At 36.6% G+C, this 14134-nt stretch overlaps 1 long non-coding RNA gene across 2 annotated transcripts; it reads right to left on the bottom strand.

Moving 5' to 3' along the window:
• Window positions 1–7497: 7497 nt before the first annotated feature.
• On the bottom strand, window positions 7498–13250 carry LOC107791813 (uncharacterized). 2 transcript variants are annotated; one of them, XR_001649335.2, is made up of 3 exons: window positions 12327–13250; window positions 8649–8868; window positions 7498–8107 (listed from the first exon to the last, which is right to left on the bottom strand). It is a non-coding gene; the product is annotated as an uncharacterized LOC107791813 (long non-coding RNA). The 2 variants fall into 2 exon arrangements; XR_001649334.2 differs by lacking the exon at window positions 7498–8107 and having other exon boundaries at window positions 8348–8868.
• Between the last annotated feature and the right edge of the window lie 884 nt (window positions 13251–14134).

The raw sequence follows: 14134 nt of genomic DNA, 5'->3' as shown, positions 1-14134 counted from the left end.
GCAACTCCATATATGCCTATACTTCCCTTCCTCCTCCCCTTAGGATTAGAAGTCCTAAAACCCCAGGACTGATAGGTTGGGACGGGCATTAGCATGCAATAAGTAAACGAGACTAATCGCGTTTAATACCTTAACGGGGTGGGAAGGGTAAAATATGGATATGATGACCGGTGCGCTAATATCTCGTGTGAGAATGATTGATGGGTATTGCACCAAGGTGATCCATATTGTATTTAAACCTAGGACATTTTTTCTTTATTTATACGATGTGATGTATTCTTAAAAGGAATGTTTTCTTCAATCAATCTTTTCTTTCCAAAACCACTTATGTCTTTTTTTCTCTCTCTTTTCTTTCAAAACTTTCAACTTATTTGTATTCCTTATGTGCAAACATTGTCTATTACTTCTACTCTTCTTAAAGTCACAACTAAGTACGGCCGGGAACTACACTAGTGGATCTTTAAGGGTGCCTAACACCTTCCCCTCGAGATAATCTCAAGCCCTTACCCGAACTCTGGTTTCTCTTTCAAAAATCTTCTTCTTTTCTTTAAAAGTGTCCTAATGCACTATAATCATTAGGTGGCGACTCTTCAAATTCCATAACCCGATTCCTCAAAAGGGAATAAGAGTTTTTTTGTCCATAATGTCGCAAAACCCGATTTCGCCTTAGAAAAAGGGGGCGTCGACAAGCTCTGCCCCCAAGCAAGAATAGGCTTTGTCTTGTTATCACCTCTGATATCATGTCTCGGCACTTCATGGGCTGATATATAGCCAACTTGTCCAAAGGAGTCATAGTCCGAATGCATCATCCTCATAACCTGAAGACACCATGTCATGGCGTGAGGATCTCTCAACACTGCACATCATTATTCAAAGGCGTCATGGTTCAGAGGCACCATTTTCATGACTCGCGAACATCATTTCATGGCCTGCGAATCCCCTATCTCATGATTCATGGCCCAGGACGTCATGGTCGTAGGACGTCATCCTCTCCGTCCAAAGGCAACCTTCATGGTCAAAAAGAGAATTTGCATCATGTTTAAATTCCCGTATTAATCTATACACTTGCATGAATCGTGTTTTAAGTTTTACAGTAAATCCAGGAGGTAACCGTTCTTCAAACAAGAGCAACCTTCGCTCCGGTTTCCACTCATACCATTTTTATCTTGTTGTTATCTCAAACATAACCGATTCTCATCAATTACTCGCCTTTACCCCATGACCGTTCATATACCTGCCCTGTGATACATCCGTTATGCTTCATACTCATATTCATAACTCTGCATATACCCATCTGATACTATCCTTCCCAAAAGGAACCCTTTCCAGAATATTCAGTATGTTCTTACAACTATTCCAACGGTTTATTCCACCATCGGATCCAGAACTACACATGGCCCGATTCCTGTATAACCAGGGATATGTAGGTAGCTCAAAGACCAGGGTGCGGCCTATATTTTTCAAAACACCCAATTCGGTCAAAATTAGTCATCATTTCTTTACCCGACAACTCTTTCATCCTTCCCGGGTAAAGAGGGGCAGCTATTGATACCCAATTTTTCCCTCATACATTTTAAATATGCATATATATTTTTAAAAATAGTGCACATGCATTTACAAACATGCACAAGTATTTCTATAGTTTTTCTATAATTTTTAAAGCTTTATATCAAGTTATTTCTGCATTTTTTATATACAAATATCCAATAATTATCCCTCATATCATTTTTATGATGATTTAATCATCTAAATTTATCATATATGCCCATATAGTGCTCAAATATTTTAAATTTATTTTTTTATAAATGCATTTGCATTTTAAGGCTAGAATTGCACATTTTGCAATAATAGCCCATATATATTCATAATTATATTATCTATACAGAAAATAATTTTCTATATTTTTATAATACTAAGTAATTATTTTAAATAAATTTTATGCACAAATGAAAATTTTAATCATTTATAAATTTATTTATTAAATTAAATGTGTATTTAAATCATAGCTCATCTTTCAATTAAATTTTCGGACCCCAGCCCAATAACTAGTCAGCCCAATTATCGTAACCTATAACCCAATACCCAAACTTGACTACCCTACCCACTAATAACCCGCCCTAGCCTAAAATTAATCCTGGCTGTTGATCTCAGAAGATCAACGATCCAGGATCGACCTTCCTTTTTTAATTATACTAATCCTAAACCATACCCTCGTTTCCCCCCAACCCGCCGCCTTTGGATACCTTCTCTCTCTCACCCTCTTTAACCCTAGACCGCCGTCACAAATCCCCCTTGATTCATGGGGTTTTCCTTCGATTTCATGCCTTATCCGACCTCATCTCTCTACTGGTTGTATGATGTTCATGTTGCTCGATATGAATCTCAAACACCCGAACCAAATCTGGTTCAAAGTCTCTCTTTTCTCGACTATGATATCTATGTTCACTCTGAAATATATAAGCATGAATATTTTGGTATTTTTATGGTTCTAAATCTCTGGTTCAAACCAGATTTGTTTCGCTTCTATCTATTTTCATGAACCTTGCTATTTTTGGTTGAATTCGTTTAGATCTCTTTAGATCTGGAGCGATTTTGTGTTTGTTTGGTATTATCCCCTGAATTTTTTTGCTTTTACTATTAAATTTGACCGATTTCATTTACCCTAAAAAGCTAGGGTTTTGGTTCTAATGTATTTCTGCAAAAAATGTTTAAATAGTTAAGTTTTTTCATCTCTAATTTTTGTTTACTTCTTCGAATGATTTTTTTTTACTTAATTTAATTAAGCTCCATATATTTGTCTTTGTAGTCCCTAGGGTTCGATTATTTGGCCTTCTATTCTACTGTTCTTGCCCGTTTACCTTAGCTCTGTTAATTAAAGTGTGATTGATTTACTTGCCTAAATTAGGGTTTGAATTTAGTAACCGTATTTCCTTATTAAGTTCTTACTTGTTCTTACCTTATTTGTGTACCCGTACTACTGGCTGATATTGTGTTACTAACTCCTAATTGATTTCCGAATTAGTTATTACTTTATTTAACCTCTTAGCTACTGATTGATTTCGTGTGAGATTTTCCTTAAGTTAAGTGGTACTTATTTGATTATGTTCTCTTAATTGATTCATGCTGACCTTAATTGATTGATTAATTGATTTTCATACCTTATTTGTGTGTAATTAATTTTCATCCCTTATTTGTTTTACTCTATTGTATGTTGTAAAAACTATTCCCTTGCTCTGATTTTAAACACAGACATGCTTTAGAACCTATTGAGAAATAACTTCTTCACTAAACAACTTCACAACTTTAAAGCTTATTGTTTCTTAAAAACTGAAGTTCTCTCTTTGTTCAACTATTCTGGTTTCTGCACCTTTTGGTCGGCTGAAAACCAAGGCCCAACTCTCTGGAATTTGGCTACTGTTGCATCCCTATTTGCTTTATTCTCAACTGGTATGTCTTAACTCCTAGTATTTCATTCTGTTCTATATGCTTTATTCAATTAGTCTATTTCAAATTGCAGCATGATTCTGTTTGCTATGTGACTGCCTGATTCCACTTAGTGATGATGTTAAGCTAAGCTATCTTCAATAATATGAAACTCTTCCTAATTCAGTTCAAGTTATCAACTTTGCTAGAAACATGTGATCAATGTGTGGTAATTCATGTGTCCTGTTTGTTTACTAAATGTTTCTGTGCTTAAGTCATGGTTGTTTAATATTAGCATCTAACCTAATCAAAAAATGCAAACTTGTTCGAACTACATGTTGAACATAAATTTTGTTTGTTCCTGGGTGCAGTTCTGTTGCTATTCTGTATGTACTGATTTCTAAACTTGTCCCCCTTACCTTTTATGTGCTGGTTTTCAGACATCTACTCTTAGTTATTTAGGTTTCTACCACCCCTAGTGTGAGCACTGCCCAAGGACCTTGAGACTCCTCCGATCTCTGACACATTGGGGGTGGTCTTCCAATCTTTTGTGAACTGTTTCTTTGAGTGTGGTCCTAGTAGGAGCATTGCCCAGGGTTCCTGATCCCCTTGAGAACTTTGACACACTAGGAACATAATCATGTGTGACATGGATGGATCCTCCTTTATGCTTCAAAGTTGTTATGCTTGAAGGCCTGGTTCAGAGGTTGATATTGGTCCTGCTAAGGCTCCCTATAGTGTAATGGATAGTGTTATGAAATTTATTCATTCTCGACTATAATAATCTCTGTAATAAACAGATTTGGAGATTATTAGTAAAATAATGGGGGTTTTTCCTTATTTTTTTGTTAAACTTGGGTAGAAATCTTGCTTATAGGTTTATTGTGTTAATTTATTATGTGAATGTCGTACTTGTTGAGATCCTGCCTATAGGATTTTTTTCTGATTGTTTGTGACTCTGTATTTCCACATTTTTGGTATACTAGAGATACTTCTTATAATTCTTCTATTAACTCTGCATTAGAAATCATGTTCATAATATCTACACATATTTCCAATCTCAACGTGCATTAGTGATCACGTATATAGGATTCAATTTGTGTGAATTAACAAACTTTCCTCGCAATTTGTTTAATTTTGTTTTTACCCACGTATGATTAATAGATACCATGCCTATAGGAATTAAAAATCAGTTTCAACTTAGATACCATGCTTATAAGAATAAAAAGGGATAAGTTTCAAAACCTAGAAATCATGTCAATAGGATTTAAACTAATTGATGTCATGCCTATAGGATGAAATCAGTTTTTTAACTTAGAAACCATGCTTATAGAGGTTTAAATCAAGTCAACACTTAGAGATCATGTCTATAGGAGTTAAATCAATTCTGCAAATTAGAAAGCATGCCTATAGGATCTAAAAGGGATAAAACTGACTTTATGAGTTAAAATTAGTGTTACACTTAGAAATCATGTCTATAGGTCTGTCATTAACAAACTCGTAGAAATGATGCCCATACAATCCTGTTAGTCTATTCTGAATTCAAGCGCTCTTATAAATCACTTAGGCATCGTATCCACAGGACTCACTATTGAATGTAGGTTTAAAACTCTGCCATTTTACCGCCTGAAAATGCCTAGATTCAAAGCTTCATAAAATCAGTAGGCACGCCAATAGGTCCTGATGCTTGCCTTAATAAACTGCTTCTTTATATTCTATTCTGCTCGTCTAGATATCCTGCATATAGGATCCTAAAATAACGAAATTTGCTGATTGAATTGCGTGCATTTGTTGTCTACTTGTGGAGGTCAATGTGAGCCCCTATTTGTTCTTTACATAAAGTCCTATATGAATTTTTGTTTGTCGCCTAGCTTTTCTCATTTTAAGCAACATAGGTCAGTCTAGAACCACCTTACATAGAGGTCCTAAATACCTCTAGTACCATAAGTAAGGGACGGGTAGTGCACGCATAGGGTACAATTTAGAATCAATTAGTGCGCTTAAGTAACAACTTGAAGATAGTAAATGGGTAGTAAAGGAAATAATAGCCCATGCACTAATGCTATGAGGAAAACCCCGACTTGAGAGAGTTACAAAGCATTGCATGGAATGATTCTATAGGCTAAAAAACTTAGGACCACCCACTATACTCCTATGTAAAAATAATTTGAATATTGTATCTGTCCAAATTATTTTCTTCCCTTTTAAGACTAATTTGTTTAATTTATGTTCAGTCGGGACCCACTGTTGTGGACCTCGAGGGGTGCCTAACACCTTTCCCTCAAGGTAGTTTCGAGTCCTTACCCGATCTTTAGTGATGTAAACTGGTTATATGAGTTAATTGCTCTATGTGCCCTAACGCACCTTAATCCATTAGGTGGCAACTCTTTCAAATCCAATTCCCAACTCTCACGAAAAGGAGTTGTCCCAGAAAATGTCGAAATCCGATTTCGCGAGAAAAAGGAGGCGCTACTCCCGAAAGTTTCCAGAATGAAGCTAACCAACCCCGCAAGTCATAAAATCATAAACATACACGTGTGAAGCACCAAAAGGGTAAATATGGAGCAATTACACAAAATGACCGGTCGGGTCATTACATAACTGCATAAGGAAGTAAGGATATAAATACTCCCTCTTCTGAATAATGGACCACATGTTTATCTGAATAATTAAACTGCAGCCTCAGACCCTATATATATAAATATATATGTTCACAAATTGCGGCCTCAGGCCCAAGTATACGTATACATAACTATGGCTTCAGGCTCAAAGATGCATAAAGTATAAATTGCGGCCTCATGCCTAAATACAGGTATTCAACATTCAACGATATAAATTAGGAACTAAGCATTATATTGTAATACATGATACTAAAATAATGAACCATACAGAGTTATATGATGGTGGAATGCTAAATAGAACTAGATTGAGACATGTATTCATGAACAAATTATGAGAACTGAAACTTCAACTGTTTATAACATGTTGAGTAACCTAGACTGAGACTTATAGGCATCAAACACAAGCCTATATTTATTACGCACTAAGTTCACAACGTAAATATGAAAGTCATGAATGATTTACGAAGCTGGAGAATAGAAGTTCTGCAACTATTAAAAAAAACTTATATTTCTGAGGCAATTAGTAACGTAAAAGAAATCTTAGTGTAGGGAGAATCATTAACACTCCCAAACATAGAAAGTTAGCATCACATACCTTAACTTCCTTCTCTTGAGCACAATACAACATTCGCCAACCATTTCAACTTTAATCTAGATCAATACAAGTCAAAGGGATTCCATATTAGCAATAATACTCATGTTTTGGTCACTTAGGCATTTTATCAAACACTTTATGGACATAAAGCTTTATCACCCTCATTAATGGTGTTTCTACACCCAACAACCCATTCTCTTGCTCCTAGATAAATTCTAAAAACTTAAATTTTTTATAATCAATAAATTCTTCATCACACAGAAGATAAATAACGCCCTTAACCAATAATCAACAATCAACAACCCAACCCAAACATATAACCGTTCATGCTTTTCTATCAAATCCATCAACTCATATCTCATGAACTTAGAGTCTATAATCATTAGTCCAATTCTATAATCAATTAGATGATGAAGATATTACTTTTTGACGATCAATCCTCCTGAATCGAGTTCTAGGGTTTCTTTTCACAACAATGATGTCTCAATCAAATATCTATTGATTTGAAGGGTTTAACCATGTTACTAAGGTGTTAGAGAAGTGAAATTAAATTAGAATCACCATTAGAACTTACCTTCGATAATGGAAGGACCTTGGAGGAAGTTGGGTTCTTGAGAGCGTCCATTTCTAGAGCAATTTTACGTGTTTGGGGTGTGGAGTTGGAGGTAGGACTTTTAAAATGACCCCTTGAGTGCATTTCCATAGAGCTGAAGGCCCAACTGCACACCTGGACGCGCAGCAAGGGCAGTGGCAATGCCACAGGTGTGCTGTTGTGCACAGAACAACTGGGCGCGCGTACTGCATAATGTTTAGTAAAATGTGCATAACCTTTTGCACAGAGATCCGTTTGGACTGCACAAAATATCATTGAAAATATATTTCAAAGGGAAACAACTTTCATGCTTTGAGTTTTATCAAACTACTAGCAACATTCCATGAAATTTGGCGGAGAAAACAATCGTCTATAAATTTGATCGATTTTATCGAATCGCATGCACCTCACTCTGCGTCTTGATTCTATAACAACTATTTCCACCCATACTCATCCCAATTGGACTTCACATGTCTAAAATATCACATTTTTACTCATTTAACACATCCACACCTAATCCGAATTTACAAGATGTTACAGATAGTTCCCCATAAGGGTTCAAATTTTTGAAGGAAGAAAAGTTTTAATCTGAATGCAAGTGATAATTGTAAACTCCTATAGAGAAACAAATTCTCAATTACTCTTAGTGGTAGCACTATTCATATTTGAAGCTGATAGGAAGGCGTGATTTTTTTTACAGATTTTCCTTTTCTTTTTTTTCTTTTACTAAAATAATGAAAATATTGAAAATTAATTGTAATTTCCATTCAGAAGTATCATGACAACATGAATAATACACATCACAATTATTCAAAAAGTCTTCATCATTCACTTCATAATTGTGGTCACTAGTTCAATTGCATCACCCGTATTTTCCTAGACAGTCAAAACAAAATTAACAATTAAAAAGAATATAACCATACAATATCATATTGAAATCTTTAATATGGTTAATATTTTGTGTAATACGCTGAATCAACAATATGGCTCCCATCTGGAAATTCAGATGATTAATCCTGGTTAGAAAAGAGTTTTTATGCAATATGGTATAAAGTTGCTTGTTAATTCAAAGCTACAACTTACATACAAGTTTGTAAAATAATACCATATTGAATATGAAGAACTCATATTAACAAATTTCAGAAAATATGTATGAATACAGTACTTTTTCCCAATTATTCAGATTTTTATGGGTTTGAGACAACCCTCTATTCAAGTAATCTTTCTTCTACTCGAGCCTCGAAAGAGCCTAAACATATCGGTCAAATGAAGAACATATACTTGTGAAGTTAACACTATTCAACCATTGTGCAAATATCTATAGTTTCAAACCCAACTAGTAATACAACTCTATGTTACCTTAATATGTTTGCTCCCTAGATACTCAGAGAATAACTTCAAAACAATTAAAATTTACCTTTTCACAAATCAGACCATAAGTTAACTAAAGAAATGTTGAAGATTGTGGATTCTCGTAGCTCATGCACTACTTTCATAAACCGGAGAAGGTAGGATAGATTCGACACACCTTGCTATATCCTAAATGTTCAGTCCAAGGTTGGTTGCACCAATACATTACCAAGATGCCGCAATTGTTCTAGTTCCTACACTTCTTCCTTCATGTCGTGCATTTCTTCCTTCATGGAAAATAACTAAATGTAAGCAAGAGTTCGTTTCATAACAACAAGTGTAGCAAATATGAATTTTCATAAAAGAGCTAATGAAAGAAAATATTTATGATCACTTGGGCAGTAACATCATTAATTAAGCAAAGAGCTAATGAATGAAAATAATCCTAACCAAGAAATCAAATAATAAACTGAACAAGACTAAAGAAAGGAAAAACATTACCAGCTAGAAGCTTAAAACGAGAGATATATCGTATTAATATGCAATCTCAAGATATAACATGTATAAGGTAAATTAAGAAGCAACACTTAGAGAATAATCAGTTCCTATATATTTACCCGGTGGAAAGAGGCGCCTCCACATATGTGAAGTATAAGAACAATCAATATATGTGTGTTTGCCGTGTGGAAAGAGGCGCCTCCACATATGTGAATAATAAGAACAATCAATATATGTATGTTTGCCATGTGGAAAAAGGAGCATCCACATATATGAATAATATGAACAATCAAACATTGGTATCTATCATTACTCACTACGGTTGATATAGTATTCATATAAGAACAATAAAGATAATCCTTAACTACTATATATATGTAACGACCCGGCCAGTCGTTTGATGAGTCACCGCTCTGTTTCCCCCATTTCTTCTTCTTACTATCTTGTTCAACTGCATTATGTGTTATCTAGTTGGTTGGTTTGGGTTCGGAGAGGTTTTGGAAAGGAACGAGATACTTAGTCTCTTTTGAGTAAGCTTAGGTTGGAAAAGTCATTCGGATATCGATTTATATGAAAAAGGGATCGGATGTGAATTCCGATGGTTTGGATAGCTTTGTCAGGTGATTTGGGACTTAGGAGTGTGATCCAAATGTATTTTGGATGTCCGGAGTAGATTTAGACTTGAATTGGCGAAATTGGAATTATGACATTTTCTGGTTGATAGGTGCGATTTTGATATATGAGTCGAAATGGAATTCCGGAAGTTAGAGTAGGTCTGTTGTGTCATTTGTGACATGTGTGCAAAATTTCAGGTCATTCGGACGAGGTTTGATAGACTTTTTGATCGAAAGCGGAATTTGGAAGTTTTGGAATTTTTAGGTTTGAATCCGATGTTAATTTGGTGTTTTGATATTGTTTTGAGCGTTCCGAAGGTTGGAACAAGTCTGAATAAGGTTATGGGATATGTTGGCATGTTTGGTTGACGTCCCGAGGGCCTCGGGTGAGTTTCGGGCGGTTGAACGGATCAATTTATGTTGGGAAAAAGTTGCAGAAAATCAACTGTTGGTGTTGCAGACGTTTGGTCTTCACGTTCGCGAAGGGGTAGGATGTGAGGCTGGAGGGTTGGCCTTCATGTTCGCGATAGGGGTCCCGCATTTGCGGAGGGCTGGGGTCAGTGTGTATCGCGTTCGGGATGGTATTGTCGCGTTTGCATAGAGTTAATGGGAGCAGCTGGGTCCAGGTCATTTGTGTTTCGCGTTCGCGAGCTAGGTGTCACGTTCGTGATGGATTGAAAAGTTGGAGCTTCGGGTTCGCGTACAGGGCATCGCGTTCGCGATGAACGAGTAAGTGCTCAAGGGAATTTTATGCTTCGCGAACACGAGGCGTTGACTGTGTTCGCGAAGACGAGATTTAAATAGCTGTGCAGAATGTTTAAATGACCACTTCTGCGATTTTGGGTCTACATTTCACTATATTTGAGCGATTCTGGAGCTTTTTGAGAAGGATTGAAGAGGTAATCAAAGGGAAACACTTGGAGGTAAGATTTATGAACTTAATACTCGATCCTATTGTGATTTCTACCTAATTAAACATGAAAATTGTGGAATCTAAAGCCTAAAATTGGAGAGTTAGGGCTTGGAATTTGAGACTTTGATTTAAGGATTTGAGGGGTCATTTGTGGTTGGATTTTTATGTATTTGATATGTATGAACTCATGAGAGTGTAAGGATTCTAGTTTTATGATTTTTATCGAAATCAGAGACGTTGGCTCGGGGGTCGGGTTTGGTCAATTTCGAGATTTGTTTTATGTAAATTGGTTATTTTCGAGTGGGCTTTGCTCCCTTAGCATAGTTTGATGGTATAAATCTATTTTTGGATAGATTTGGAGCATCCGAAGGCCGATTCGAGGGGAAAAGGCTTCGTAGGCTAGAGTTTGGACCGGATAGAGGTATGTAATGATTGTAAATGTTGTCCTGACAGTATGAAACTCCGAATTTTACATCGTTGTGCTACTTTGAAGTGACACACATGCTAGATGACGAGTATGGGGTCGTGCACCGTTGGAGATTGTGACTTAGTCCATCCTGTATGACTGTTAAACCGCGTATTTGATTGAATACTATTTGTTATCCTTGTGTTTTGGAAAGTATTATCGTATTTTGGGTTGATTGTCATATTTGAGTCTCGTGCCAACTGTTATAGATGTCACACCTCCTTTTTACACCTACACCCCCGGAAAAGGGTATAAGGGGAGTTTTTCCAATTAAAGGACAATCGAAACGGGATTTATTTATCAAAAGATTCAGATTCGCCACTTGGGAGATTTATGGTGTCCCAAGTCACCGGTTCAAATCCCGAATCGAGGAAAAGGTTGATTCTGTTTAACAGTCCGCAAACCAGAAATCCGGGTAAGGAATTCTTTTAACCCGGGAGAAGGTGTTAGGCATTTCCGAGTTCCGTGGTTCTAGCACGGTCGCTTAACTGTTATAATTGGCCTATTTACTTGATTTTAATACATGTTTAGCCTATGGTGCAATTTTAGCCTTAACTGCTTTATTCATTTTTAGAGAAAATTGCGACGTTATTAAAACACGTCTCAAACTACGTCATATAAATGTACCCGTGGTCTTTGACATATTTTAACATCGTTGAGATTTGGATTTGGGTCACATAAATGCGCACCCGAGTTTGAATATTACAAATCACAACTATGCCACGGGAACCGTACTCGTAGCCATAATAATTTATTTAATTAACGCACCTAAAGCAAACTACAAGAGTTCAAGGCATAATAGATCATTCATCGTTGAAGCCTTGGTCATATTCTAATACTTAACTGAAGGTCCTACGTTATTGCTTAAAATTAAACAAACCTTCCAAAGCTTATTCCACTGGCCCAACATTAATCCAAAGCCCAATCTTAAATGACTACCACAGTAACCCAAATGCAACAAAAATTCAAACCAAATTTCGACAATCAAATCTCAGGGCCCAATTATGTGGGTAATCTAACTTAAAATACCGAATCTCACTTGTTTCTGCTCATATAATTCAAACATTAATAATCAAGCAATGTAACAGAAACATAATCACCAATTCATATTATCTAAAAATCAAGCATGAGATGGAAGGAGATAAGTGAAATAGGACAGGAGTCCGACCTCAAACTAGGCAGAAACACTTTCAAAAACTTGATTAAGCATGAAATACCAAACCAAGAATTTATAGTCATTATGCAGTCTAATACCTTATTGGTAAGACTGAAAGGCAATTCTTTCAAAGGCTCCCTGTTGGTTCCGACGTAAGCAGCAACGGCTTCCTCACTGAATGTATTGCGACAGAATTTAGCTCGTCAACTGCTCTACAATCAGCGGCAAGATATCCGACTGCAAAATTTCCAATCTACGAAATCTGTCCTAAGAAGCAGCAGCAAGTCCGGTCGGGAATCACGAACTTAAACCTCGACCGGCATCTCGCGCTCGTCAGCTCCAAACAAATCTCGCCCACGAGCTTCGAAATGGGCTTGAATTAACGAAACTTCAGCAGCAAAATGAGGCTTAAGAGTCGAAAATTGTTTTCCAATTAATAGAACTTCAACAACTATAGAAACAGAAATTCAAACTTTCAATTGATGAAATTTTTAGTGATACAAGGACAGAAATCAAGCGAATATTACAACCCAAAACTCGAGACAAACAATCAGGCTCAAACAGGATCAATAACTGCACTGTGAACGACACCTCGAACTCGATCGAACTCCCTATTTTGAAACGAAATTTCTCGCTCTGTCATCGTTTGCTCTCTGTTCATCTAGGTGTGCGTGTGTGTGGCTGCCGATTTTAGAGGGGGCTGAAGGTTGTGCTGAAGACGATGACGCCAGGGTGGGTGGTCGCTTTGTACTTTTGTTAAAAGAAAACCAGATCAGAAACGGGTGGGGGGAGGCAAGGTTGAAGACGATGACGCACAGGGGGGGTCTGTATGGTGCTGCGTCTTCAACGTTCTCTCTTTCAGCTTTTGGGCGTTAGAATTCTTTTGTTAGGTTTAAGAAGGGGCAGAACGGGGGTGGTTTGAAAAAGATATACGCGAGGGGGTGGGGGTCGTGAAGAAGACGACACAGGGGGGTGGGGTTCATTCCCTGCGCAGCTGCTCGTCAGCTTTTTTATTTTTCAGCCTTCCCCGTTCTTTTCGTTCCTTTTTTATTTTATAGTCTAGGTTTTTGGTAGGGTTTTAGGTTAAGGGGTATGGGCCTTGGAATTATGGGCTTGGTAATTATGGGCTAGATCCAAAATTAGGCCTAAAAATGGGTTGCTCGAGCCCAAATTCTATTCTTTCGCTGCGAACGAGATTAAAAATACGGGCTCATTTATTAATTAATCTTGCTGTTCAAATAATTACTAAAATAAAACTAACCATTAAAACAAACTTATTTTTTCCATTTTCAAATATCATATTAAAATAAAAATACGATACTATTTTTATTTATTTATTAGGATTTGTTTTTAAGATTAAAATGACTACAAAACATTAGTGAACCTATCTTTGTATTTTTTTTTGTTTTCTTGTAATAAAATAAAGTAAAAGAGTTAAAATTACTTAAAATATCTATATTATGCCTAAATTAAATATTTACGCGCTAAAATATGAAAAATCTTGGGGAGGGTCAAAAATCACATGTCTACAGTTGCCCCTCTTTGACTGGAAACGTATAGAGTTTTCAGACAAAGACTGACTAGACAGGTTTTTTGACCCGACCCTTATTTGGAGAGACTAAAACTGAGAGAGAAAGGGAATGTGACCGAGCCCTGGTATCTGGGCTGCCTACATATCCTTGGCTATAAAGGAATCAGGCCACGTGTAGTTCAGAGATGAGTAAGATGATGGAGTATACCGAGGTGGAGAGCCGGTCGAGGTGCCATTCCGTCGAGGTTCCAGTCCACAGCCCTACTATTACATCAAAATTAAAACATGAAAAAGACTAGCTAAGCCTATCAACTACGAGTTACAAGATTCCTATCTATAAGTCTTCTGAAGCTTGATCTTGAGTCTTGAATGGTT

This window comes from Nicotiana tabacum, chromosome 16 (genome assembly GCF_000715075.1).
Source record: "Nicotiana tabacum cultivar K326 chromosome 16, ASM71507v2, whole genome shotgun sequence".
Classification (NCBI taxonomy): domain Eukaryota; kingdom Viridiplantae; phylum Streptophyta; class Magnoliopsida; order Solanales; family Solanaceae; genus Nicotiana; species Nicotiana tabacum.
The sequence above is the reverse complement of the archived record's forward strand: the minus strand, read 5'-3'. Positions and strand labels throughout refer to the sequence as shown.